General features: G+C 37.5%; 1 long non-coding RNA gene across 2 annotated transcripts; it reads left to right on the top strand.

Annotated features, from left to right (window-relative positions):
• Positions 1 to 361: 361 nt before the first annotated feature.
• Positions 362 to 25,703, top strand: LOC124076770 (uncharacterized). 2 transcript variants are annotated; one of them, XR_006846459.2, is made up of 8 exons: positions 362 to 645; positions 1,226 to 1,265; positions 4,931 to 5,010; positions 7,967 to 8,043; positions 15,904 to 16,039; positions 17,927 to 18,038; positions 24,520 to 24,660; positions 25,476 to 25,703. It is a non-coding gene; the product is annotated as an uncharacterized LOC124076770 (long non-coding RNA). The 2 variants fall into 2 exon arrangements; XR_006846461.2 differs by lacking the exons at positions 24,520 to 24,660; positions 25,476 to 25,703 and adding an exon at positions 18,347 to 19,389 and having other exon boundaries at positions 530 to 645.
• The last annotated feature ends 1,824 nt before the right edge of the window (positions 25,704 to 27,527 follow it).

Here is a 27,527-nt window from a genome sequence, read left to right on the forward strand (position 1 = left end):
GAGGAACCCTCACCCTCTCTCCTCCAAAGAAAAAGATTCCAAAGCAGCAGCTAATACTTTAATTGGATTTGTTTGCTTTTTATTTTAGGGATCTTTTTTATAATAGTACAAGGATGATTGCCCTTTCAGAAGTTTGTTTCTTTAGCATACGGGAACTACAACATGTTGAAATAGTCATCTGTGTACCACACTAATTTGGAATTTGACAGTTAACTGGGATTTGAATTGGGTGACTCTCCTCATTATACTGTGAAATTGCATGTAATTGGGAGTCATGAGGGGATTTTCTGTTGACTTTATAGAAGCACCTTTATAACAGTTATGTGTTCGCATAGAGATGTGAGCTAATCACTGATTATCCTATTTTTTTCTTAAAAGGAATCTGTGTGTCTCATACCTTAGTAATACTTTCATCCTAGGTAGGCATTCCTTCCATTTCCAAAGGAGACTTTTGTTTTGAACTTCTCTTTTTGCAAAACTTCCAAGGAATCAGAGGACAGTTTTGAATCTTGGAGCATTGCTTTTCACTGACTGTCAGCATGACCTATTAGAGACATAGTGGTAATCCCCAACCTCTTGTCTATCACAGATCCCAGATCATAGGAATGCAGTCATTGTGGTCAAGTCTCCATCCTCAGCTAAGAGGTAGGTGAGATCTCATACCTGTCCTTGGTCCTGCTTCTGAGGATGGTTCTGATCAAGTCCCAGGAGTTCCCAATCAGATGTTAGTGGTACCCCTGGAATCCCTTCTTGCTCTTCCATGTACTGATTTTAAGATTGTCCTGTCAACTCTTATTTATTTTGAGTTTATTTCCCCTCCCCTCCTCATTGCAGCCAGTGACTGCCAGTCATATTTCTTGACCAAAGCCATCCAGGTCTGGGGAGTATTAATTAGCACCTCCTTCCCTTCCAGATGGGCAAGCACTTGTGGGTCTTTAAATCTGCCAGTTAAAATACTGGTGAATATACCTTGTGGTTGTTTGCTGCCTCTTATTCAAAGAACTAAGTAACTTATTAACAGAAATGTATCCAGTTGAGAGGCTACATATTTATATATGTTAAAAGGTAACATTTTAAGAAACTGAAGCTCCCTGAGCTATACAAAGAGGGCAGCCCCGAGTCTGTACAGTGAGTTATGTTTAGCGTGAAGTAACCGCTGAGTCAGGGATTCAGTACTTAAAATTGGACTTTGGATGACAGAATTTCATATGGCATTATTTTCTAGAGAAGCCAGTCCATTGGAGAGAGAAGGAACAAAAGCACAGGTAGGAATAAAGGCTTTTTTCCTTAAAATAGGTCTTCTAAAATGATTTTCCAGTTGTTTACCTTATCTCTGTGGATCATTTTTTAAAATACTTTTGTTTTTTTTTTGATTGTTGTTGGACACAATACCTCTTATTTATTTTTGTGTGGTGCTGAGGATCAAACCCAGGGACTCACATGTGCTAGGCAAGTGCTTTACTGCTGAGTCACAACCCCCTCCCCTCTGTGGATCATTTTTGAGTCCTGTGATATGAAAAAAGCACAAAGTACCTCCACACTGGACCCATCTTCTGTTAATATTGAAGAATGAAGACAATAGCCCATAGTAAGATATGATTTTATAAATCTTGCAGATAAGTTGTTGGATATTATTAATTAAACCTGACAATGTATATGCTTAGTATATTAAGTACAATAAGTTGGTCTTGGGACAGGTGGAAGCCTTCTCTGGGTTTTCTCTAACCTCTTTCTTCTCATAGAGGTTGTCACTAGCCTGAAAAATATCCATTTTTGTCCTCACTATTCTTTACAGTCTGCGGTGAGAATGTGTTTCCGAGTGCTTTATTTATTTATTTATTTATTTTGGTTTGGCTTATTTGCGATATTACCATAAATGATTTCTCTGTGTACTCTTTTGTTCAGCAGTGTTGTTGAGATTTACCTGCTCAACGACATGGAGCTAGACATTGTTATTTTTCAATGTTGTATAATTTTCCCTGGTGTAACTGTTATGCATCTGATTTATCTGTTCTCCAGGCATTGCATATAGAGGGTTTTTTTTTTTTTTTTAAATTTCCAAATAACACTGCTTTGATCAAGGTGATTGTAGGTTTGAAGGCAGCCCTACCAACTCAGAGAGATCCTCAGGAACTGACCAAGACCCTGTCTCAAAATTCAAAAGGAAAATGATGAGGGGTATAGCTAAGTGGTAAAGTGCCCTGGGTTCAACCTCAGTACCAAAACAATAAAAATTTAAAAAATAATAAACTTAGACCTGTGTAGCATTTACCCTACTAAGGAAATTTCCAAAATTATGTGACCTAAGAGAAAAGAGACTGCACTGATTTGAAAAATGCAGACTAGGCATATCACAGGGCTGGAATGATCAGGGGTTGCTGGGGACTAAGGGGCCAGGGGAGAGGGAGTGGTTATAGATACCCAATTCAGGAAAATGTTCTGGAACAACATAGTGGTGACTAGTGCAGAGTTTTGAGAATGTATTTAATGCCAATAAACTGAATCTTTTAAAAATGAATGAAATTTTTTCAAAAGCTAAATTTAACAAAATATATACATAAAATAAGAAGAAGCAAAGAAGCAATGGCAGAGCGGGGTAAGGGCAGCTCTGGGGTGGGAACAGTTATAAAGGTGTGCTTCATGGGTGTTGCTGGCTGAGGGGGCCTCTAGGAGCTGTTGGTCCATTACCTCCATGTGCAGCCAGTTTGATGGGAGCCTTGAGAAACCAGGAGACATGTAAATCAGGGGCTGCCTGCAGCCCAGATGTTTATAATGTGGGTTTTATATATATATATATATATATATATATATATATATATATATATATATATATATATATGATCATGGCATCTGCAAACAGGGGTAATTAGACCTCTTCCTTTCCTATTTGGACACCATTTCTTTTATTCTCACCTCTTTCTGTGACCAACACTTCTAATAGTATATTGAACAACAGTGTTGTTTTGTTCCTGATCTTACAGGAAATTATTTCAGCTCTTCTCCATTCAGTGTGATGTTGTTTTGGGTCTGTCATCCATTGCCTTTATTTGGTTGAGGCACATTTCTCTTATTTCTAATTTATGAAGGTTTTCATTAAAAGATATAGAATTTTACCCAATGATTTCTGTAGTTATTTAAATGGAGCTGTGAGTTTTGTTTTTGATTCCTTTACTACAGAATATCACCTTTATGTATTTACACACGTTGAAACATCGTTACCTCCCTGGGATGAATCTCATCTATTGGTGGTGAATGATCACTTTGGTGTGCTATTAGATTAGGTTCAGTAGCATTTTGTTGAATATTTATGCATCTATGTTCATCAGGTATATTGGTCTATAGTAGTTTTTGTTTGCTTTTGTAGTGTCTCTGCATGGCTGTGGCATCAGAATAGTTCTGTGCTTATGAGTTTGGAAGGATTCCCTCTTCAGTATTTTAGAAGAATTTGAGAAGAATTGGTAAATTAGTACTCTTTGTTTCAGTTTTCAGTTTTTTTTTTTTCCAGACATAGGGATTAAACTTAGGTCTTAGCCAGGAAAGGCAAGCACATTACCACTGAGTACTGCCCTCACCCTGAATACTTTTTTAAAGGGTTGTTAGAATTCAGCACAGAAGCCATCAAGTCTTGACCTCTTCTTTATAGGAGACTCTTCATTATTTATTCAGCATCTTTACTCAGTATTACACTAAGTTTTCCATTTCTTCATAATTTCATCTTGGTAGATTGCATTGTATGTATCCTGCTAGATTATTGAACTTGCTGGCGTATAGTAGTGGTCTCTTTACAGGAGTTTCTTATGATTCTCTGTATTTCTGTTATGTCAGACGCAGTGTCTCTTTTTCTATTTCTGATTTCATTTAAGTCTCCCTTTTTTCTCTTCACCTAGCTGAATGTTTGCTGACTTTTTCTTAAACACCTGCTTTTAGTTTTGTTGATCTTTTTCAATTGTTTCCATAGTTTTTATTTTATTTATTTCTGCTCTGATATTTATTATGTCCTTCCTTTAATGAACTTTTGGGTTAGTTTGTTCTTTTTATAGTTCTTTGTTGTGTTGCATTAGCTTTTTGTCATCTTAGATCTGTTTTGATGTGGATGTTCACTGCTATAAACGTCTCTCATTAAACTTCTTTTGCTATACCATAGGTTTTGATGCAGGGCCATGGACTCAGGTAGGAGGCTTAGTGCTGGGGCCTGCCCTTCCTTGGTGGATTTCTCAGTTGGTTCAGCAGGTTGGGTGAGGCCAAGCCCATAGAAAGGAATTATACTGAGCTTTCTGATAAAGTTTCTGTTTCCAGTCTGAGAAACAGCATTCTAAACCCATCTTGGCTGTGCTTTGAACAGCCCAGACTTAAATATTTTTTAATTAATTGAAGGTTGGAATCTAGATCTGTTGTCCTACATATAGACCAGTAGAAACTCGAGAATGTCTTCCTCCATCATGAGTGCTGCTGGACCCAAGGTAGGAGTGTTTAAGTAGGAGTGTCATTAAAATAAAGACCCTAATGTCCATGTCAGAAGATAGGACTTTCAAATTAGAATCTATGGAGGTAAAACTAAATGACAGGTATAATTTACAAAACAGCATGTACATTGACAAGCACAATAAGAAATGATTGTCTCCCTCCCTCCCTCCCTCCCTCCCTCCCTCTCTCTCTCACCCCCCTCCCTCTCCCTCTCCTTCGTCCCTCACCCCTCCCTCACCCCTCCCCCCCTCTCTCCCCCTCTTTATGTTTTCTTTTTTGAGAAAAGGTCTCACTAAGTTGCCCAGGTTGACTTTGAACTTGTGATTCTCCTATCTTAGTCTCCTGAGTCACTGGGTTTACAGGTTTTCACTACCATACCAAAATGTATGGCTATATCTTAATGGTACTATTTTCACCAAAGTTTTTATATTAAAGTTAAATGTCCTGAAATAATTATGTTTTTCAGAAAAATGAGCATGCTTGGTTGATTCTCTCCTTTTCCTGAGGTGTATCAAAATCCTGATCTTCTTGAAGGTGAGAAATAAGGTATGTACTTAAATAAGAGAAGTGAACATAGATTAGCTGATAATTCTGAAAACTGTGATTATCTTATTTTGCTATACTGAAATAAACAGGTGTAGCTATTTGTCTTTCAAAATTTCCTTTACTTTGGAAAGATGGTATGTGTTTCAAAAGATGGTATATGTTATCCATATACATTGTGAAATGATTACATAATCAGTCTAATTTATATACACATCCCCTCAAACACCTACCAATTTTTTGTGTGTGTTAGGAAAATTGCAGACGTTCTCTTTTAGCCATGTCAGTTGCACACTACATTATTATTAACTATAGTAGCTTCTGTACGTTTGATCTGAAATTGAATTGTATAAGTTGCTTATATATTTTTGGTGTTAGCCACCATCAAGTATATGCTTTGCAATGTCTCTCCCACTATTTGGCCTTCTCATTTTGTTGCTTGTTTTCCTTGTTGTGCAGAAGCTTTTGGTGTGATGTCATATCACTTGGTTTTTCTTGCTTTTCTGCATGTGCTTTCAGAGTCACGGTCATAAAGTCATTGCTAAGAGCAATATTATGGAGCTTTCCCTTAGTTTTTCTCTTGGGATTTTTATAGTTATAAGTTGTATGCTTAAATGTCTCATCCATCTATTTATTTATTTACTCATTAATTTTTGAATTGATGCATTATAATTACATATAAAATTGAAATACATTATGATATATTCATAAATGCATGTCAGCTTATTCCCTAGTTCTTCCCGTTTGCCTCCTGTCCTCCCTGATCCTCGATTTCCTGCTTCTACTCTCCTACTCTCAATTCTATTTTTGCAAGTTTACCCCTCTTTTCTCCTTAGATTCTACTTATGAGAGAAACCATTTGATGCGTGACTTTCTTTTTTTTTTAAGGTGGACACAGTATCTTTATTTTACATTTATGTGGTGCTGAGGATCGAACCCAGTGCTTCATGCATGCTAGGCAAGCACTCTACCACTGAGCCCCAGCCCCAGCCTCAGCCCCTGATGTTTGACCTTCTGAGACTAGCTTATTTTACTTGGCCTGACATTCTCCAGTTCCATCCCTTTACCAGAAAATGACAAAACTTCATTTTTTTTCATGATTGAGTAGAACTCTATTGTGTTTATATATACATCTTCTTTATCCTTTCATCTATTGGTGGGCACCTAGGCTGGTTCCATAACTTGTCTATTGTGTATCGTGCTAATATATACTTTCTTATGCATATATCATTTTAGTATGTTGACTTTAAATCTATATCATAACTACCAAGGAGTGTGATAGATGGGCCATAAGAATGGATCCATTTGTAGTTTTTTGAGGAATCACCATACTGCTTTCCAAAGTGGTAGCGGTAATTTGCAGTCAAATCAACAATGTATAAATGTACATTTTCCCCCCATATCATTACCAACAATTATCATTTGTATTCTTGATGATTGTCATTCTGACCAGGGTGACATGAAATCTCAGTGTAGGTTTTTGTGCCAGAGATTAAACTCAGGAGTTTTTACCCACTTAGCCACATACCCAGCCTCTTTTTTAATTTTTTATTTTGAGACAGTGTCTCACCATATTTCTGAGGCTGGCATTGAACTTGCAATCCTCCTGTCAGCCTCTGAAGCCGCTAGGATTATAGGTACGTGCTTCTGTGCCTGGTTTCAATTTAGTTTGATTGGCATCTTTGTTGAACATATTTTTATATGTTTGTTGGCCATTTGAATTTTTTTTGAGAAATCTGTTTAGATTTTTTTGCCCATTTATTGGATTCATTAGATTTTTTATTGTCAATATATAACATTTTATAATATTTCTGGTTACTAATCCCATGTTGGAAGGGTATCTGACAAACATTTTCTCCCATTCTGTAGGCTGTCTTCATACTCTTATTTTCTTTGCTGTGCACATATACACATACACAAGCATCCAACTAAAAAGATTCTGCACCTTATTGTGAATTAGCATGCACATATTAGAGAAATCATTTGGCCTTGGTTTTGTGGGATTGTTTTTTTTTTTTTTTTTTTTTGACATATGTATACATTGCAAATGATTCAGTTCATTTACATACCCACTGCCTCCCTAACTTACCTTTTGGTCTTCGTGGTTAGAACATTTAAATCCCTTAGAAATTTTGAAATATACAATTTTGACTGTGGTCATCATGCAGAGAAGTTGGTCAGTAAATTTTCTTCTCCAATCAGGGAGACCCTGAGCAACTTTTTGAGACAGAGTTCAGGTGGCTGCTGCTTGGTTGGGGGGCCTGCTCCTGTTCTTGTTCAGCCTCCTTTTTTGCTCCAGCTGGGGCTGTCTGTTGACCTGCACATGGTGCAGGTGGGAGCATCTCCTCTAGGTGCCGTGCACACTGCTGCTGCTAGAGCCCTACACAGCTTTCATGGAATGTGTATGTGTCCATCCCTCCTCCAACATGTGTTTACTACAAACTGAGTGTCAAGTGCCTTGCACAGTCTGAAAGGTGCCTCTGCCTGGGCCTCCACCCAGGTGTGTGACATTCACACAGGTGGTTGACCTTTTATTGCCCTTTAAGGAAATTCCAGAATCTGTGAAAGCACCTTGTGACCTCACCTAAACCAAAGAGGATTAACTTTGGCAGGATCTTAGAGACAAGGGCTACCGAATTGGTGAGGGTTGGGGTGGGGTGAAAAGATTTGTAAAAATTAGAGTCCTGTGCAAGGATCCCACAGAAACATTGTAACTGTTCTGAGCCTGGGATGCCTGGGTAAATCGAATTGTGTTATTGTGCTCTTTCAGTCTTTTCTTTTTTCCTGAAATGATTTTTAGGCTGGTTTTTATATTTCTGAGTAGATGTGGGATATTTTGAATGCTCTGTCACCATAAATGTGCACAGATGTTTTTGTACCTGTCAACCTAACTTACAAAGCAGGGTGACTAGGCCTTCCTTTCTGTCCTGGGAGTTAACCATATTGTTTGTCCTTTCAGGTCCTGACTCTTCCATGGTTAAATTTTCCATTCTGAAGAAACAAGGACATGTTCCCTGAAGAATGTAAAGAAGCTTGGTAAGCCTGTGTGAATCTTCTTTCCATCATTTTTGATTAAATGGCATTTTGTATTTTAAAAAAGAATATAACCATAGACTATGTGCTCTTTTTGTGTGAGATTTAGTAAGTATCTTCAGGTTTTTTATGCTTTTCCTGTGTCTGCACTGTGATCTCGCAGGGCAGTGCATTAATAGTGTACAGTTTGTTCATACATTCTTCTGCTAACCGACATCTGTAGTGTTTCCTGTATTTGTGTGCATATTTGAAAGGATTTGCTATGACCATTCCTGAAAAAGACATTATAAGCACCTACACTTCTATTTCCCTTCATTTAATACCAGATCATATTGGTAAATACATGTTCCAACTTTTTTTTTCTTTTTTTTTTTTTTTTTAAGTACTGGTGATTAAAGCCAGGGCTCCAGGCATGCTAGAGGTGTGCTCTACACTGGGCCACATCTCCTGTCCTTTTCCATTTCATTTTGAGACAAAGTCTTACTAAGTTGGCCAGCCTGACCTGAGACTTATGATCCTCCTGCCTTATCTGCCTATGTAGCTAGGATTACAGCTGCACATCACCATTCCTGGCTTTGCATTCTGCTTTTAAGGACACTTTCAAACTGTTTCCCAAAGTGATGTGTCAGTTATATTCCCGTCAGTGGTGTATTGAGTTATCCACTTCCCCTGTGAGTATTCTCAATTCATGCTACTGTATTTTCAGCATTTTTATTTTTTGCAGTATCATTTGCCTTGGTGATCATTTAAAGAGTAAAGTTAAAAAAAAAAAAACACCAGAAATCCCATAAAATTATACTTCCCTAATTATTTTTGTCTTGTCCTTGATAATATTTTATGCATATGTGTAAGAGACATCATAAATAAATATTACTTTACTGGTAGATATTTCAGTTGTTTCTGTATCTAAGTATATGTCGTATTTTGTATGCATTTATAAAAAAGCATGTATGCACTCAGTTTCCCCCAACGATAACATCTTGCAAAACTAAAATTCAATATCACAACCAAGAAAACTCCATCAATACAGTGAGGATATAGAATGTTTCCATCACTAGGAGGAGTCCACAAGTGGGTTTTTTTTTTTTTTTTTTTTTTTTTTTGTAGCCAAACAAGCTTCCCTCCTCCTGTCTCTGCTTTTTCCTGCTGGTAACCACTGTTCTGTTCCCCCATTACTAAAATTTCATAAATCTTACAAAAAATCAAATCAATCGCATAGTATTTCCTATTTTGTGAGCATCATTCACTCAGGATATTGTTGCATGTATCAATTTTCATGTCTTAGTGGTGGCTAGGGTATAGATGTGCACAGTTTTTTGTTGTTTTTTTTTGTTTTGTTTTTTGTTTTTGGTCTTATTATGTCCAAAAGGACATTTGGGTTGAATCAAGTTCTTAGTGTTACAAATAAGGCAGCTATATGAAAATCGAAAAAAAATTGGGGGTGTTATTACTAAAGTCTTATTTCTCTGCTTAAATTCTCAGGTGTGCAATTGACACATCAAATGGTATTTGCATTGTTAGTTAGTTCTCCATTACGGTGTCCAAATACCTGAAATGATCAACTTCAATGGAGAGGTTTATTTTAGCTTGTAGTTTCAGTCCATGGTCGGTGGTCCTGTGGCTTTAGGGCCTCTGGGTGTTACATCATAGCATTAGTTGCTGTTCACCCAGTGACAGCCAGACTCAAACAAAGGGATATGAGGGGCTGGAGTTTCATTATACTCCTAAAAGTCATGTCGCTAATGACAAACTTCCTTCCACTAGGCCCCACTTCTTAAAATTTCCACCAGCTACTGTCAGCACCACATGCTGGGGACCAACCCTTCAACACATGGGCCTTTGGAAGACATTCAAGATCCAAAGTGTAGCATGCATATTTTGTTTTGAAGAAACTGCTTCCCAGTGGCTCTCATAATTATTCCCAGTGGCTCTCATAATTACATTCCCACTGGTAATGTGTGAGTGATCCTGTCTTTTCCTCTTCAGTAGAGTGTAGTGAGTATTTTCATTTGAGCTACTTTTAGCTGAGGTAGCAGTGTGTGTGTGTGTGTGTGTGTGTGTGTGTTGAGATGGGGGTCTTGCTATGTTATCCAGTCTCCTCTCTTACTCTTTGGCCCCAATGATCTCCTTCAGCCTACGTATTCTGAGTATCTGGGACTCTGGCATCTCCTACCTCACTTGACTCTCATTGTGATTTTAAGTTGCGTTTTCCTAATGGCTAAAGATGTTGTCCATCTTTTTCTTTGCTTGTTGGACTTTTTATTTTCTTCATGATTGTAATCCAATTACAGGATAATGACCTAGAAAAATTCTAAAATAAACGCAATATTAGATGAAGGAAGGAAATAATAAAGATTAAAAATGAAAATAATGACCGAGCACAGTGGCACATGCCTATAATTTTAGCAGCTTGGGAGGATCATGAGTTCAAAGCCAGCTTCAGCAATTTAGCGAGGTCCTAAACAACTTAGAAAGACTCTGACACTAAATTAAAATATTTAAAAAGGGCTGGGAATTTGTCTCAGTGGTTAAGCATCCCTGGGTTAAATTCCCACACACACAAAAAAAGAGGAAATAATGAAATAGAGAATAGAAAAACTGTGGTAGAATCCATGAAATGCAAAGTTTTTTTTTTTTTTTTTTTAAGATAAGAAAAATTAACAAACCTTCACCTTGAAGCAATGAGAACAAAAGGTAATACCCAAAATAAAAGATTTAAACATGGGGTCATTCTGCCTTACAGAAAGAAAAGTCATCCCAAGAGAATACTCTGAACAATATAATTACAGTGAATAACCTAGATGAAAGGTCCAATTCCATAATTCCATGCTAGTGAATCAGCAGGAGGCCACCAAGGACCATGAGGTCCCCTTGCAATAATGAAGGCAAGGATCCTGCCCTGAGCTCCTAGGGCCACTAGAGGACGCCAAATCCTGCTTTCTGCAGCAGGTGGTGCATATGCCTATAAAGCCTGTGCCAGTTTCCTCAGAACCCAGCCCTGGAAACTTATCCTCCACTTGAGTGGAGTGGGAGCCTCATCTGTGGTAAGGAAAAGACCTGTTGGAGGTTCTAAAGGATGAGGAAGGCAATTTGTTCCCCGCTGCTCTTGGATGGTTTTCTTAAGTAAGCCGTTCCCAAAGGTTTATTCTGTCCTTCTTCAGGTTATATTTCAGCAATACTTGGACAAAATGACCATTTATTGCAGGTGGTGGCTCAACATAACAGAGGAGGGACATGAGGTTTTCTGCAGGCTCAGGTGGTTTCTGGGGAAGAAGTCTCCAGAACACATACAGAGAAAGGGACACCTACAATAGGGACAGAATGGACCTATCCCCCTAGCTATGTCTGACGAGCTGGGGACACATGCCTTTCCAGGGTGATGAGTGAGGAAGTCCAGGAGGAAAGGTTACTGGATGATGGCCCATGTATTTTTATAATTAATTAATGTTTAATTTTGCCCTCCAGGTGAAAGCAGTTGAAAAACAAGTGGCAAATTGAAAGGGGGTCAAGTAAAACTCATGACATTTTTCCAGGTTTCAATCTTGCATTTATATCAAAACTAGAATTCAATACAAGTTTATTTTCCTGGCTTTTATGAAAGCAAATTAATATATTTTTAAAAGGTACTTATTAGTTCTCCTTTTCAACCAAGAGAATTGTCATGTTTGACATGACCATGACCCAGTCATGACTCATGACCCAGTGATGACCTTAAATAATTTTAAATTAATTTTGCACTCACTAAATCATCTTTCATAAGACCTCACTGTGAATGATGAGGCTTAGAAATATATGCCAAAGTAGGATTGGGGCTATAGCTTAGTTGGTAGAGTGCTTGCCTCACGTGCACAAGGCCCTGGGTTCAAGCCTGAGCACTATACGTACACGGCCGGGGGGGGGGGGGGAAGGATACATTTATGCCAAAGTGACTTTCAAGTGTGGATGGTGTTGCACCAAGCAAAATTTGTCGATCACTTTTAGAAGATCCCCAAAATGATGGTGATTCTTTAATAACAACTATTGCATTTTATGGTGATAAAGGCCATTTATATAAAATGTCTACAGAGTTTAATACAAAATCCAGTAGTGGGTTTTTTTTTACATGAGGTGTTTGTTAAATTAAATTTTACCTTCTTATTATTCAATATCTGAAGATACTTTCATTTTATATATCTTCAATTCATTGGGGAAAATTAGGATCACTGTAACATTCTTTAAATATTTGTTATGTAAAAAGGTAGGAAAAGGGTAATATCACAACAGATACTACAGAAATACAGAGGATAATTAGAAATTATTTTGAAAACTTATACTCCAATAAAATAGAAAATATTGAAGGCATCCACAAATTTCTTAAATCATACAATTTGCCCAAATTGAATCAGGATGATATACACAATTTAAACAGACCAATATCAAGTGAGGAAATAGAAGATACCATCAGAAGCTTACCAACCAAGAAAAGCCCAGGACCGGATGGATACATAGCCGAGTTCTACAAGACCTTTAAAGAAGAACTAATACCAATACTCTACAATTTATTTCAGGAAATAGAAAAAGAGGCAGTAATTCCCAACTCATTCTATGAGGCCATTATCACCCTGATTCCAAAACCAGGCAAAGACACATCAAAGAAAGAAAAGTTGAGACCAATATTTCTTATGACATAGATGCAAAAATTCTCAATAAAATTCTGGCAAATCGAATACAAAAATATATCAAAAAGATAGTGCACCACGATCCCAGGTATGCAAGGTTGGTTCAACATATGGAAATTAATAAATATAATTAATCACATCAATAGACTTAAAGATAAGAATCATATGATTATCTCAATAGATGCAGAAAAAGCATTTGACAAAACACAGCACCGTTTATGTTCAAAACACTAGGAAAAACTAGGGACAACCAGAACATATCTCACCATCATAAAGGCTATCATTTTAAAAGGAGAAAAATTGAAGGCATTCCCTCTAAAAACCGGAACAAGACAGGGATGCCCTCTTTCACCACTTCTATTTAACATAGTTCTTGAAACACTGTCCAGAACAAGTAGACAGATGAAAGAAATTAAAGGGATACATACAGGAAAAGAAGAACTTAAATTAGCACGATTTTCTGATGATATGATTCTATACCTAGAAGACCCTAAAAGTTCCACCAGAAAACTTGTAGAACTAGTAAATGAATTCAGCAAAGTAGCTGGACATAAAATCAACACCCATAAATCAAAGGTATTTCTGTATACCAGTGACAAATCCTCTAAATGGGAAATGAGGAAAACTACCCCATTTACAATAGCCTCAAAAAAGAAAAAAAAATAAAATACTTGGAAATCAACTTAAAGAAAAAAGTGAGAGATGTATACAATGAAAACTACAGAACCCTAAAGAAAGAAATCAAAGAAGACCTTAGAAGATGGAAAGATCTACCTTGCTCTTGGATAGGCAGAATTAATATTATCAAAATGACCATACTACCAAAAGCACTATACAGATTTAATGAATTCCAATCAAAATCCCAATGACATTCCTCATAGAAATAGAAAAAGCAATCATGAAATTCATCTGAAAAAATAGGAGACCCAGAATAGCTAAAGCAATCCTTAGCAGGAAGAGCAAAGCAGGCGGCATCACTATAGCAGAACTTAAACTATACTACAGAGCAATAGTAACAAAAACAGCATGATATTGGCACCAAAACACACTGGTAGACCAATGGTACAGAAGAGAGGACACAGAGACTAACCCACAAAATTACAATTATCTTGTCTTAGACAAATGTGCCAGAAACATGCACTGGAGAAAAGAGAGCCTCTTCAACAAATGGTGCTGGGAAAACTGGAAATCCATATGCAACAAAATGAAATTAAACCCCTGTCTCTCACCATGCACAAAACTCAAAGTGGATCAAGAACCTAGGAATTAAGCCAGAGACCCTGTGTCTAATAAAAGAAAAAGTAGGCCCTAATCATCATGTTGGATTAGTCCCTGACTTCCTTAATAAGACTCCTATAGCTCAAAAATTAAAATCAAGAATCATTAAATGGGATAGATTCAAACTAAAAAGTTTCTTCCCGGCAAAAGAAACAATCTCTGAGGTGAATAGAGAGCCTACATCTTGGGAGCAAATTTTTACCACTCACACATCAGATAGAGCACCAATCACTAAGGTATATAAAGAACTCAAAAAGCTAAACACCATAAAACCAAATAACCCAATCAATAAATGGGCCAAGGACCTGAACAGATACTTCTCAGAAGAGGATATACAATCAATCAACAAATACATGAAAAAAATGTTCATCATCTCTAGCAATTAGAGAAATGCAAATCAAAACTAAGATTTTATCTCACTCCAGTCAGAATGGTAGTTATTATGCATACAAACAATAGCAAGTGTTGGCAAGGATGTGGGGAAAAAGGTACACTCGTACATTGCTGGTGGGACTGCAAATTGGTGCAGCCAATATGGAAAGTAGTATGGAGATTCCTTGGAAATCTGGGAATAGAACCACCATTTGACCCAGCTATCCCTCTCGGTCTATACACAAAGGACTTTAAAACAGCTTACTACAGGGACACAGCCACATCAATGTTTCTAGCAGCACAATTCACAATAGCTAAATTGTGGAGCCAACCTAGATGCCCTTCAATAGATGAATGGATTAAAAAATGTGGAATATATACACAATGGAATTTTACTCAGCTATAAAAGAGAATAAAATGGCATTTGCAGGTAAATGGATGGCATTGGAGAAGATAATGCTAAGTGAAGTTAGGCAGTTCCAAAAAAACAAATGTCGAATGTTTTCTTTGATATAAGGAGGCTGACTCATAGTGGGGCAGGGAGAGGGAGCATGGGAGGAATAGACGAACTTGAGATAGGACAGAGGGGTAGGAGGGGAAGGGAGGGGGCATGGGGTTAGCAAGGATGATGGAATGTGATGGACATCATTATCCAAAGTACATGTATGAAGACATGAATTGGGTGTCAACGTACTTTTTATACAACCAGAGATATGAAAAATTGTGCCCTATATGTGTAATATGAATTGTAATGTATTCTGCTATCATTTATTTTTTAAAAGTCAATAAAAAATTGTAGGCTAGCATTTTGGCTCAGTGGTAGAGTACTGGTGTAGCATGTGTGAGGCACTGGGTTCACATAAATAAAATAATAAATAAAGTCATAGTTCATGTTGACAACTAAAAAAAATTTAAAAAGCATATGTTTATCTCCCCAAATAATTGAAACTTTCATCCTTGAAGCATACATTATTAACTTTTGTTTGCATTTTCTTTGTTCCTTTTCTAACTTGGAAAGTATATTCATGTCTTCTAACAGTTTTTCTTCAAACATTCTTGTAATTAGTTTGTTTTCTGGTAACTAAAGGCCTTCTAATATAGAATGCAGGTTTGTTTCTTTGTCAGTTGTTTTGTTGTTATTAAAAGCCTATTTCACTTTTCTCCATTTTTTCCAAAATATCAGCCCATATTGATGTGTTATAGAAAATTTCTAATTTATTTCTTCAATTGGTATGCTATATCTAATGTATATTATATACAATAACTCAGATACTTAATATATATTTATGTATATGAGAATATGATCAATGTTGTTAATTTTGGCGGGAAATGTTTGGATTGTAATAACCGTGTCTCCTCGTGCCACACAGAGGGGAAAATCCCAGTCTCTCCTAATCCCTGAGCACTCTCCATACTGTACATCTCTGCCACAATCAAGTGAGTCCCTTGCACCTCCAGACACTAGAACATGCCAGTAGAATCCCATAGAGCAGGAGTCAGAATGAACCCATAATCACTGTCCAGTTATCTTTCTGCTGTCCTCTGCTGAACACAGGTGTGAACTGACTCAATAAAATGAAGCCTAGGATAAAAGTCAGAACTGATGCTGGAGCCATCATCTGGGGTCATGGAGAGTGAACTGAAGGAGACATGCCAGTGTGATGTGCAGCTTATCAGGAAGAGGGAGAGATGTGAGTGAATGCCCTTCTTTACAGAGTTGGGAATGGTGCAAAAGTCAGACAGTTTCAGGATACCCAGCAGAGGAAGTAGTTTATGTGAAAAAACAGAAATGATATAACCTCATGTCTCCAAAGCTGAGAGATATCAGAGAAACCTATGAAAAAGAAATTTCCCTGGGGCTGGGGTCTCAGTGGTAGAGTACTTGTCCCAGCACGTATGAGACCTTGGGTTCGATCCTCACAGCACCACATAAAAATAAATAAATAAATAAAGGTATTGTGTTCAACTACAACTAAAAAAATAAATATTAAAAAAAGGAAATTCCCTCAAAGATGTTCCAATTTTGTTTTAGTTCCAAAAGAAAGACTTCAAATGCTAAGTATGAAGAGATTATTGATAATTTTAGGAACACAGTACACCCCCTTATCTTGGAGGACCTGTTCCAAGATCTCCAGTGGATTTCTGAAACTATAAATAGTACTGACCCCTATCTACAAGCAGTGCAATTCCCCCCAGCTTATCTCATGGCCAGATGGTTGTCAAGGGAATGATGGGTAGGTAGCCTATAGAGCATGAACCCATTGGACTGAAGGTATGATATAATTCATGGTCAGGATAGAGAGTGATATTGCCTGATTTCATCATTCTGTTCAGAGAGGGAGCAATTTAAAACTTATACATTGTTTATTTCTGTGATTTTGAATCACATAGGTAGTTCATAGGTAAGTGAAAGCATAGAAAGTAAAATCATTTTTTATTTGTCTTAGATATATGTGACAGTAGATTATATATTCATATATATTATATACTCAGGGGAAAGTGAAATCTTTGATAAGAGGGAACCAGTGTGTTTTAGGCTTTTTCATTGCTATGAACAAAAGACATGACATAAATAATTAGAGGAAAATTTTCTTTTGGGGGATCACAGTTTCAGAGGTCTCAGTTCATACACAGCTGCCTCCATTTCTCTGGGGGTTAAGGTGAGGCAGAACATCATGGTGGAAGAGTGTGGTGAAGAAAAGTGTCTCAGGACATGATCAGGAAGCATAGAGAAATAAGCTCAGCTCACAAAATGTATATCAAAGCATGCCCCTCCCAGATGACCCACCTCTTCAGGCACACCCTACCTGCCTGTAGTCACCACTCTGTTAATCACTATGAGGGGATTGATGCACTAATTGTCTTAAAGCTGTCATAACCAAATCATTTCATCTCAAAATATTCTTGTATTATCTCACACATGAGCTTATGGGGGACACCTAAAATCTAAACCATAAGATACTGTAACATTTAAGTACACCATGAGTTGCAAATTAACTTTGCCTCATGAAAAATGAGTTGGGAATGTGAAATAAAAATTCAAATAAACACATTTTGGTGTCAAGGTGTAGACATCCTATGAGTTATGATAAGAAAGACTTTGCGCTCTAACAGATACTTGGTGAACAAGAGCATGCAGTGTGAACTGCTGGGTTTGACCCTGCTAGGAGACTCTTGATGCTGCTATGGGACTCTTGATGTTTACTCCTCAGTTTTTCACTTCCAATATACAATTTCTGTTACCAATTATTATTTCTGATAATTTAGAACCATTTTACCTGGTTTACTTCTTGAAGGATTCTGCCACAACACATTTTTTTTAACAGGGAAATAGGAAGGATGAATTATGATTAGGTTTGTAGTGAATTTAACTTACCTGATTCTAAACTGCATGAATTCTACCATACCAATACTTTTTTTTCAGTTATAAAAATCATAAATACTTCCAAACAGGAGAAGGGAAAATGATCAAAAATAATAACCATGAGTCAGTAAGCTGTCAGTGTTCCCACGTCCAGTGGATCAGAAAGGAAGCAACTTGCCTGACACAAAGGCAGCTTCCTCCCATTCTTTTTCAGAGCTGCAACAGTGAGACACCTTCAGTCCTCAGATATTTAAGACTTGCAGCTTCTTGATAGTGCACCAAAGATGCCAGTCTGGGAGGGGACTGAAGCCAATCCAGCTCCTGAGGTAAGTTAGCAGTGGAAATCTCATGAGTTGTTAGAAGTCTCACAGAACTCAAGTGGCAGGTAACGCCAGAACAGGGGCTTCCAGAAAAAGGTAACCTTGAAATACTAAGGTGCAGTTGAGAAGGACCCAGCATTCCCCTTGGCCTCCTCCTTGCCTCAGCAGGGAATGAGCTTCCTGAGCTCAGGTTCATCATGAGGGCTTGGCCAGGTCTTGCATCTGTGATGGCAGAGAGCTGATGGAGGGTATTCCAAGTTGAATATTCTGAGAGGAGGAATCACAAACCCTCTTTCTTTTCCTCATTTTCTTAGGATTGTTCACATACTCAGATTTCTTGCCTGAGGCAGAGTGTCCCCAAGTGCCTCATGGGACCTCCAGAAAAAGAAGACATGTTTCCTGTTACTCTCAAAGGCACTGCAGATTTCTGGCTGCAGGTTCTGATGCTTTTGTGATGAATTTTCCAACTGTAGAAAAGTCAGGGCTCAACCCTCTCTCTCACCACGAAAAATTTGATCTCCCAAGATGAAACCTTAGAACCAGGACAAAATGTAAGCAGAGGTTAATAGTTAAGGTGCAAAACTGTCTTGAATAGGAGGAACATTAGTCAGCCCTAGACATTTAGCAGCACTGATTCTGGTTTTTGCTTTGGAGGTGCTGAGAATGGAACCCAGGGCCATGGACATGATAGCTAAGCATTCCAGCACACAGCAACACCACCAGCTCAGTGCTGCTGTCTTTAAGACTCATGTGGAATTGTTAGACTTAATGTGTCAGTAATCTGATTTTCATTTCAAACCTAATTTAATTTGTTTGCATGCAGAGAGATCCATGCATGAGTAGAAGTATACTTTAGACGTTGATATCATACTACTGAGAAAATGAAAGATCTGTGGGGCTAATGATTGTTTTAGTGTTACGTTGGTAATATTATGAGTGAATTACATAGATATGTATGATAAATTAATTATATTTCATAGTAAAAATATTTAAATATGTAAAACATTAACAAATACCAAACTGCTAAATATATGCTTGTATTAAAGTAGGATTTGCTATAGACTAGACTATCCACCAAGAGAAATCAAGAGAAGTTCTATATTTAGGATAAACAAGCCATACTCTGAATTGCTGTTTGTGTTCTCTTAACAACAGCAACAATATGAAGAAATAAAGACTTTAAGCAACTACTGTAAGGCTGGACATGAGTCCTGGTGCATTCCTCTCTTAGAGAAGTTCCTAAGGCATAATGGAAAACATTATGAAATTTTTTCAAAAACTTGAAAGAACTGCCATATAATTGATCTAGCAACCCCCCATTTGTTTGTCGATGAATAAAGAATATGTGAAGAGTGTGTGTGTGTGTGTGTGTGTGTGTGCGCGCGCGTATGATAGGGTAGGTATTGAGAGAGTGAGAATGATAATATTATTCAATCATTTTTTTCCTTCATAAATGGGGGTTTATCCCAGGGGCAATTTACCCCTTAGCCACTTCCCAAGCTCCCCACCCCCTTTTTTGTAAGAGAGAGAGAGAGAGAGAGAGAGAGAGAAATTTTTAATATTTATTTTTAAGTTTTCAGTGGACACATCTTTATTTTATTTTTATGTGGTGCTGAGGATCAAACCTAGTGCCCCGCGCATACAAGGCGAGCGTGTTACCTCTTGAGCCACATCCCCAGCCCGCCAAGTCCTTTTTAATTATTTATTTAGAGACAAGATCTCCCTAAGTCACTTAGGGTCTTGCTAAGTTGCTGAGGCTGGCTTTGAATTCATGATCCTCCTGCCTCAGCCTTCAAAGCTTATGGGATTATAAGAGTGTGCCAGAACACCTGGCTATTATTCAGTCTTAAAAAGAAAATCCTCTCATTTGTAACAGCATGGATTCCTGAGGACATCATGCTACTGAGATCAGCAGACACAGAAAGAGAGATACTGCTTGATCTCACTTCTGTGTGAAACCTAAAATAGTCAAACTCATAGAAGCAGAGAGTCCATGGTGGACATGAGGGCTGTTGATAGGGGAAAAGGGATAGGTGATGTTGGTTAAGGTTATAAAGATTATACACGATGGAGAATTTCTAAAGAGCTAATGAATAGCATGGTGATTACAGTTAATAATATGGGCTGTTTAAAAATTGCTAAGGGGGTAGATCTTGGGTATTGCTAAGGGGGTAGATCTTGGGTATTCTCAATACACACACACACATACACATACACACACACACACACTCAGAAGAAAATGGTGACTGAGCTGAAAGATAAGTTCAGTAATTTGTGCTGATCATTTCACAGTGTATCCAAACCTCATGTTCTGTACATCAATGTATACAAATTTAATTTCACAGTTACACCTCAACAACAGTGTTAACAAAAACAGTAACCAAGAGTCTGCATGGTGTGGGCACCAGTGCCGAAGGATGGAACAAGGTCAGCCATTCTCAGGGGATGCACCCAAAGAGCCATTCAGCGGGACAGTGCCTTCTCACTGCTGAGAAGCAATCTGTCTCTTTAGGAGGTCTTGGGGATTGTTTCCAGGGAATATCACCACTCTCTAGATCAAAAAGCACTGGTGGATTTGCAGCAGGAATTACCTCACTGCTGCCCACAAAGCTCCTATCATCAGCATGAAAGGTTTATGTTTTAAGTAGGATCAAAGCTATAGCTACTTATTTTCCTTATTAATTGCTCTGTTTTTGAAGATTCTGAGTTGGTAAATTATAATTTCCTCTACTGTTCACAGTAGGTCTCTATTTAATCCTTCCATAGATAAGTAGCTTTTGACAAATCCAACAACTGAGGTTGGCCTGCTGGATGCATAAGGAAATACAAAGGAACAAGAGTTAAATATAAAATGCTTTGGTTATTGATACTTGTCATGTCTTCAGTGGAAGAAAGGGATGGACCAAGCTTATATGGTGACCTCAGCAAACTGTAGCCTTTAACTGAGAACCCCTTTTGGGAAAGATGATTACAGTGGGTTGTTTCTCTTCCAGAAAACTTTATATGCAACTCTTAGCATCAGAATCTTCTCCAAAGGGGAAACTATGCTGAAACTTCACAGACAGAAGTTTCAGCATAGTTTTCTTCCTAGCCTTCTTCACAGACATAAGAAGGCTAGGAAAATTCCCAAGAGAATAAGCAAGGACAGAGTAGAGTCAAGAGAGTCAAGGAGAGAGTCATATCAGCAGGCTTTAAACAGTTCTTAATAAATGGGATGAAGAAATCAGATATTGATAGAGTAAATAGCAAAGCTTAGTACAAGACTCCCAGAAGTTGTGTGGCCCCATAAGATCTCCCAGATTGTCCCAAGAAAGAATCTACTTTGTCCAACCTAGTTGGTTTGAATCCAGAAAACTTGACCCTGAGTTTCCTGGGAAAATAGTCCCACCATCTGATCAGCACAAGGCCTGATGGAAAGGAGAAGTTCTCTTATGTACACAAAAGAGTGAAAAAATGGTCCAAAGATTGAAAATAGATATTTCTGGGACTCTTTCACACAGGATCCCCATGCACCAAACCCACTGGGGAATATCTAATTAGGGTATACTTAGCTTGAGAGGATAGAAATCTGCCAGGTTTGGTAGAATTAAAGGAAAATTGTGGATGAAAACAAATGTTTTAAATTCTTCATGAGAATATTGTGTTTCATTGAACTGTTTTATGGAGATAGATACTGTTTGAGGAATTTTTTTAACTAGTGCTGTACAACAGAAGCTGGTAAGTGTCGTCTTTTTAAAAAATTTTTATTCTAATTTCTTATATATGACAACAGAATGCATGACAATTCAAGTTACACATATAGAGCACAATTTGTCATATCTCTGGTTGTGTACAAAGTATATTCACATCATTCATGTCTTTATACATGTACTTAGGGTAATGATGTCCATCTCATTCCACTGTCTTTTGTACCCCTCTGCCTTCTCCCTTTCCCTCCTATTCCTTTGCCCTATCTAGAGTTCATCTAATCCTCCCATGTTCCCCCTCCCAACCGCAGGATGAATCAGCCTCCCTATGTCAGAGAGAATAGTCAGCATTTGTTTTTTGGGGGGATTTGCTAAATTCATTTAATCTCCAACTCCATTCATTTGCCTGCAAATGCCATGATTTTGTTCTGTTTTGCTGCTGAGTAGTATCCCATTGGATATATATACCACATTTTCTGTGTCCATTCATCTACTCTAGGGCATCTGGGTTGATTCCACAATTTAGGTATTGTGAATTGTCCTGCTATAAACATCGATGTGTCTGTGTCCATGTAGTATGCTGTTTTTAAGTCCTTTGGGTATAGATCAAGAACTGGGATAGCTGTGTCAAATGGTGGTTCCATTCCTAGTTTTCCAAGGAATCTCTATATTGCTTTCCAGATTGGCTGCACCAAATTGCCATCCCACCAGCAATCTATGAGTGGGCATTTTCCCCTCACATTCTCGCCAACACTTAACTGTTGTTTGTATTCTTAATAGCTGCCATTCTGACAGGAGTGAGATGAAATCTTGGAGTAGTTTTGATTTGCATTTCTCTAATTGTTAGAGATGTTGAACATGTTTTCATGTGTTTGTTGATGGATTGTCCATACTCTTTTAAGAAGTGTCTGTTCAGTTCCTTGGGCCATTTACTGATTGGGTTATTTGTTTTATGGTGTTTAGCTTTTTGGGTTATTTAAGTATTCTAGAGATTAGTGCTCTATCTGATATGTGAGTGGTAAATATTTGCTCCCAAGATGTAGGCTTTTTATTTACTGTTTGGGTTATTTGCTTTGTGGTGTTTAGCTTTTTGAGTTATTTAAGTATTCTAGAGATTAGTGCTCTATCTGATATATGAGTGGTAAATATTTGCTCCCAAGATGTAGGCTTTTTATTTACCTCACTGATTGTTTGTTTTGCTGAAAAGAAGCTTTTTAGTTTGAATCCATCCCATTTTTGATTCTTGATTTTAATTCTTGTGCTATAGGAGTCTTATTAAGAATACGACATGATAGAGATTTGAGCCTACTTTTTCTTCTGTTAGATGCAGAGTTCCTAGTTTAATTCCTAGGTCCTTGATCCACTTTGAGTTGAGTTTTGAGAATGGTGAGAGATAGGGGTTTATTTTCATTTTGTTGCATATGGATTTGCAGATTTCCCAGTACTGTTTATTGAAGAGGCTATCTTTTATCCAGTTCATGTTTTTGGCACCTTTGTCTAATATAAGATAATTGTAATTTTGTGGGTTAGTCTCTGTGTCTTCTATTCTGTACCATTACTCTACTAGCCTGTTTTGGTACCAATACCATACTGTTTTTGTTACTATTGCTCTGTAGAATAGTTAAGATCTTGTATAATGATGCCACCTGCTTCACTCTTCTTGCTAAGGATTGCTTTATTAGCTTTTCTGCATTTCTTATTTTTCCAGATGAATATCATGACTGCTTTTACTATTTCTATGAGGAATGCCATTGGAATTTTGATTGGAATTAAGCATTAAGTTTGTATAGTGCTTTTGGTAGTACAGTCATCTTGACAATATTAATTCTGGCTATCCAGGAAGAAGGAAGATAATTCTGTCTTCTAAGGTCTTATTTAATTTTTTCTTTAGCATTCTGTAGTTTTCATTGTAGAGGTTGATTGCCAAGTATTTTAAATTTTTTGAGGCTATTGTAAATGGTGTAGTTTTCCTCATTTCCCTTTCAGAGGATTTGTCACAAATGTACAGAAATATCTTTGAGTTATGGATGTTTATTTTGTATCCTGCTATTTTGCCTAATTCATTTATTAGTTCTAGAAGTTTTCTGGTGGAATTTTTGGATCTTCTAGGTATAGAATCATATTGTCGAGAAATAGTGCTAATTTGAGTTCTGTATCCCTTAATTTCTTTTGTATGTCTAATTGTTCTGGCCAGTGTTTCAAGACCTATATTAAATAGAAGTGGTGAAAGAGGGCATCCTTTTCTTGTTCCAGTTTTTAGAGCAAATGCTTTCAATTTTTCTGCATTTAGAATGATGTTGGCCTGGAGCTTAGCACAGGTAGCTTTCATGATCTTAAGATATGTTCCTGTTATCTCTAGTAATGTGCAATATTAATTAGACATTCTAAATTTGAACAAGGTGATTGCTTGAGCCCACACAGAGAATGGGATTTGAAGATCATAGGCTAGAATCTGGAGTACTGGAATGGACAGATACTTTATAACATTGTTCTGGGTAAAGTGTAACCGGGTGCTTGCACAAAAAGGTGTGAGCCACCTCCCAATGATAACTGATAGAACTTTGACAAAGAGAGCGTTCATTCAAAGGGTAATTACTCCCTTGCTATTAGTTGAAAATGCCCCTGTAACTGAATAACAGAAAATATCCCTGAAACACAAAATATGCATGATGTCTTAGGTGATGTTGGAGGCATGGTGTAATGGGGAGGGCTGGTAATAAATGAAAAGGCTTGTGCAGAAAGCTACTCTCAGGAGACAGAGTTAGTTGACATATTCCTGAGCAGTTTGGTCTTTTCCCTAGGACTGACTTTAGAGCAACCTGTGGAATTGTGGGATTCTATCCCCACTTGGACTCTTCCCTTTGAACAGCTAGTGATCGACAAGCAAAGAGCTGGTTGGTTTCTGGGTGGCTGCAGCACACATGCAGTGAAATTAAGAAAAGGTAAAAGCAGATCAACTTTGTAGGTTGAATAACATGATGTTTGCTCTGCATTTGGTTTTTATCCTGACTGATGGGAGTCAGGCTCAGTCACCTGCCCAAATTATGAGGCAGAAGGACAAAGGAAAGCTGGTCTATTTAGGGATTGCCTCTATGGGGTACAACCCATAGAAATCACTAGGGGATGTGAAAGGTGCATTGAAGTAGGAGTTGCCATTGTTTACCAGAAGACCCTCCGTCCAGGATTGGGACATAATTTGAATTGACAAGTAGGTTTCCCAGTGTGCTTGCTTGAGTTGGTCACCTGGGTGCATGGTAGAGGGCTGTAGCAACACACAGATGGGCTGTTTCCAGACATGTTGAATTTGCACCTTGTGAGGTACAAGGTATCGGTAAGAACTGTCCTGTCTGTGAGGGAGGGAGGAGGATGGTGCCTCTGACTATGGGGCAGATTCCCAGAAGAGAAGGCCTTGCCCAGAGCTGGCAATTCTGTATCCCTGGGACACTATGGTCTGTACCTGTAGGAAGAGAAATAGACTCTGGACTGGCTCATGTGGTCTTGAAAGCTGATGAGTCCCAAGATCTGTCTTCAGCAAGCTGGTGGCTCAGGAGAACCAATGGTGGAATTCCAGCCTGTCCTAAAGGCCTGAACACTAGAAAGCCAATAGTGTAGTTGAGGTGAGAAGGTGGTTGGATGATACCCAGGAAGTGATGTTCCAGTTCATATCTGAAGGCAGATGAAATCCACATCATGGCTCAAAGGCAGTTGGGCAGGAGCAGAGCAGTTCACCATTACTCAGTGTTTTTTCTCTATCCAGGCCTTCAACTGATTGGATGAGGCCACTCCTGATGGGCAGGACAGTCTGCTTTACTTAGTTTACTGACTCACATGTTTCTCTCATGGAAAACAACTTCACAATCACCCCCTTACTCAGGTTTTCTAAATATGTGAGACCCCTATGGCCCACTGACGTGTTGACCCTTGAAGTAAACTGATAACAATCACTTATGTTTCACTTAGTAATAAAAAACTGTCTGATACATGAGCTGTTAAATGTTTCTCATCTTCTTGACAATAATACTTCAATGACTTTACAAAACCATAAGAGATTACCCCATAAATTCATAAATCCATTTATGATTAGGAACAAAAATATACAGAATTTATATGAGTCGTAAAGTCTAATTTTTCACTAGTTAATTCACAAGCTACTTGGATTAAATGTGATATAAAAATCTACAAATACATCCAAGCTGTATGTAAAATATGAACAGATAAATGGTATATGTTCCCTGATATATGATATTCTATCAAAGGCAAAAGTATAGGGACAAGGAAAGGATCAGTGGTTGCCAAGGATTAGGCAGAGGGAGGGGTAAATATGTGAGGCACAGGATTTTGGGGGCAGTTAAACTGTTTTGTAGGATACAATAATAATGGATACATATCATCATACACTTGTCCAAACCCATTGAATGCAGGATAGCAAGAATAAAATCTTTCATTGGGTGATAAAAATAAGTGAATGTTTGTTGTAAGAAACATATCACTTTGGTGGGGGATGTGGACAACTGGGAGCCTGTGGTAGCCAAGAGATGTACAGGAAATCTCTACCCAATTTTGATGTGCACCTAATACTTCTCCAACAAATGAAGCCTATTAAAAACAGCAACAGTATTACCCTATATGCATGTATGATTACACAACTGGTATAACTCTGTCATGTACAACCAGAAGAATGAGAAATTTTATTCCATCTATGTATGATGTGTCCAAAATGCCTTCTACCATTGTGTATAAATAGTTAGAATAAATTTAAAAATAACAACATATTACATCCCCCAAAATAGAAGAGAGCCATGTAAATTAAAATTATTTATAATAGATAGAAATGAGAGAATGCTTAGTACTTACAGGACATGAATATATAGATTACTACATATTATTAAATAATGAAAATCAAAATATGTTTGAAGCCAAATACTAAATAACCATTAACAAGTACCCATTTTCATTTCTAACTATTGTAACCCAGCATTTCCAAGGCACATTTATAACAATATCTGTCAATGCAATTAACAAGTAAATGAATATGGAGTTTCTTGAATGTTAATCCTGCACAACAAAAGGCAAACACATCAGTTTTTTAAAAACTATTATTTTTAAAAAGACAAAGCTAATATGAAAATGCATATAATATTCTTCATATTCATGCAAATTAAAACCTCTCTACGAAAAAAAAAATACTCTGAAGTCTAAAGTACAATGAAACTTTTATTTCACATCAAAGTTTTTTTCCTACTTTTCAGTAGATGTTCTTATTGGATTCAACCGCAAGATAGTGAAATTTGGGCTCTACTTTAGGGTCCAAAAGATTGTGGCCTGTGGAATTAAACATTGTCAGGACCACATAGGCACAACAAGTTTTGTAGCAGACAAAATCTCACCCTTGCATTTGAAAGAGAAAAGGAACTTTCTATTTTCGATGGAAGCACTTCTTGCTCGATTGCATTTTTAATCTTTACATCAGGAGTTGTAAAAATGCCAAAAAATGATGTGAAAAAAGAAATTTAATACATGTATATTGTGTCATTTATTTCAAAGCATACCTTGAGAGCATATTTAAAGGAATCTGATAATTTATTCCATTTCAATGTGTGGCTATATACCATAATCTATAGCATATAAATATTTACAAAGGGCTTTGGTTCACATTTTGAAGTTTCCATGCTATGATTTGCTATTCCAATTTTTATGATGATATATAAGGAACGAATTAATCTATTAATGTTCTACCAAATTTCACTGAAGAATTTTGTTAGAGCCTAGCATTTTTAAAATATCACAACTCTGAATGCATACTGAGCAT

The sequence above is a fragment of the Marmota monax genome, unplaced genomic scaffold (assembly GCF_021218885.2).
Source record: "Marmota monax isolate L192 unplaced genomic scaffold, Marmota_monax_Labrador192_F-V1.1 WCK01_AAM20220418_F8-fsc00974, whole genome shotgun sequence".
NCBI lineage: Eukaryota > Metazoa > Chordata > Mammalia > Rodentia > Sciuridae > Marmota > Marmota monax.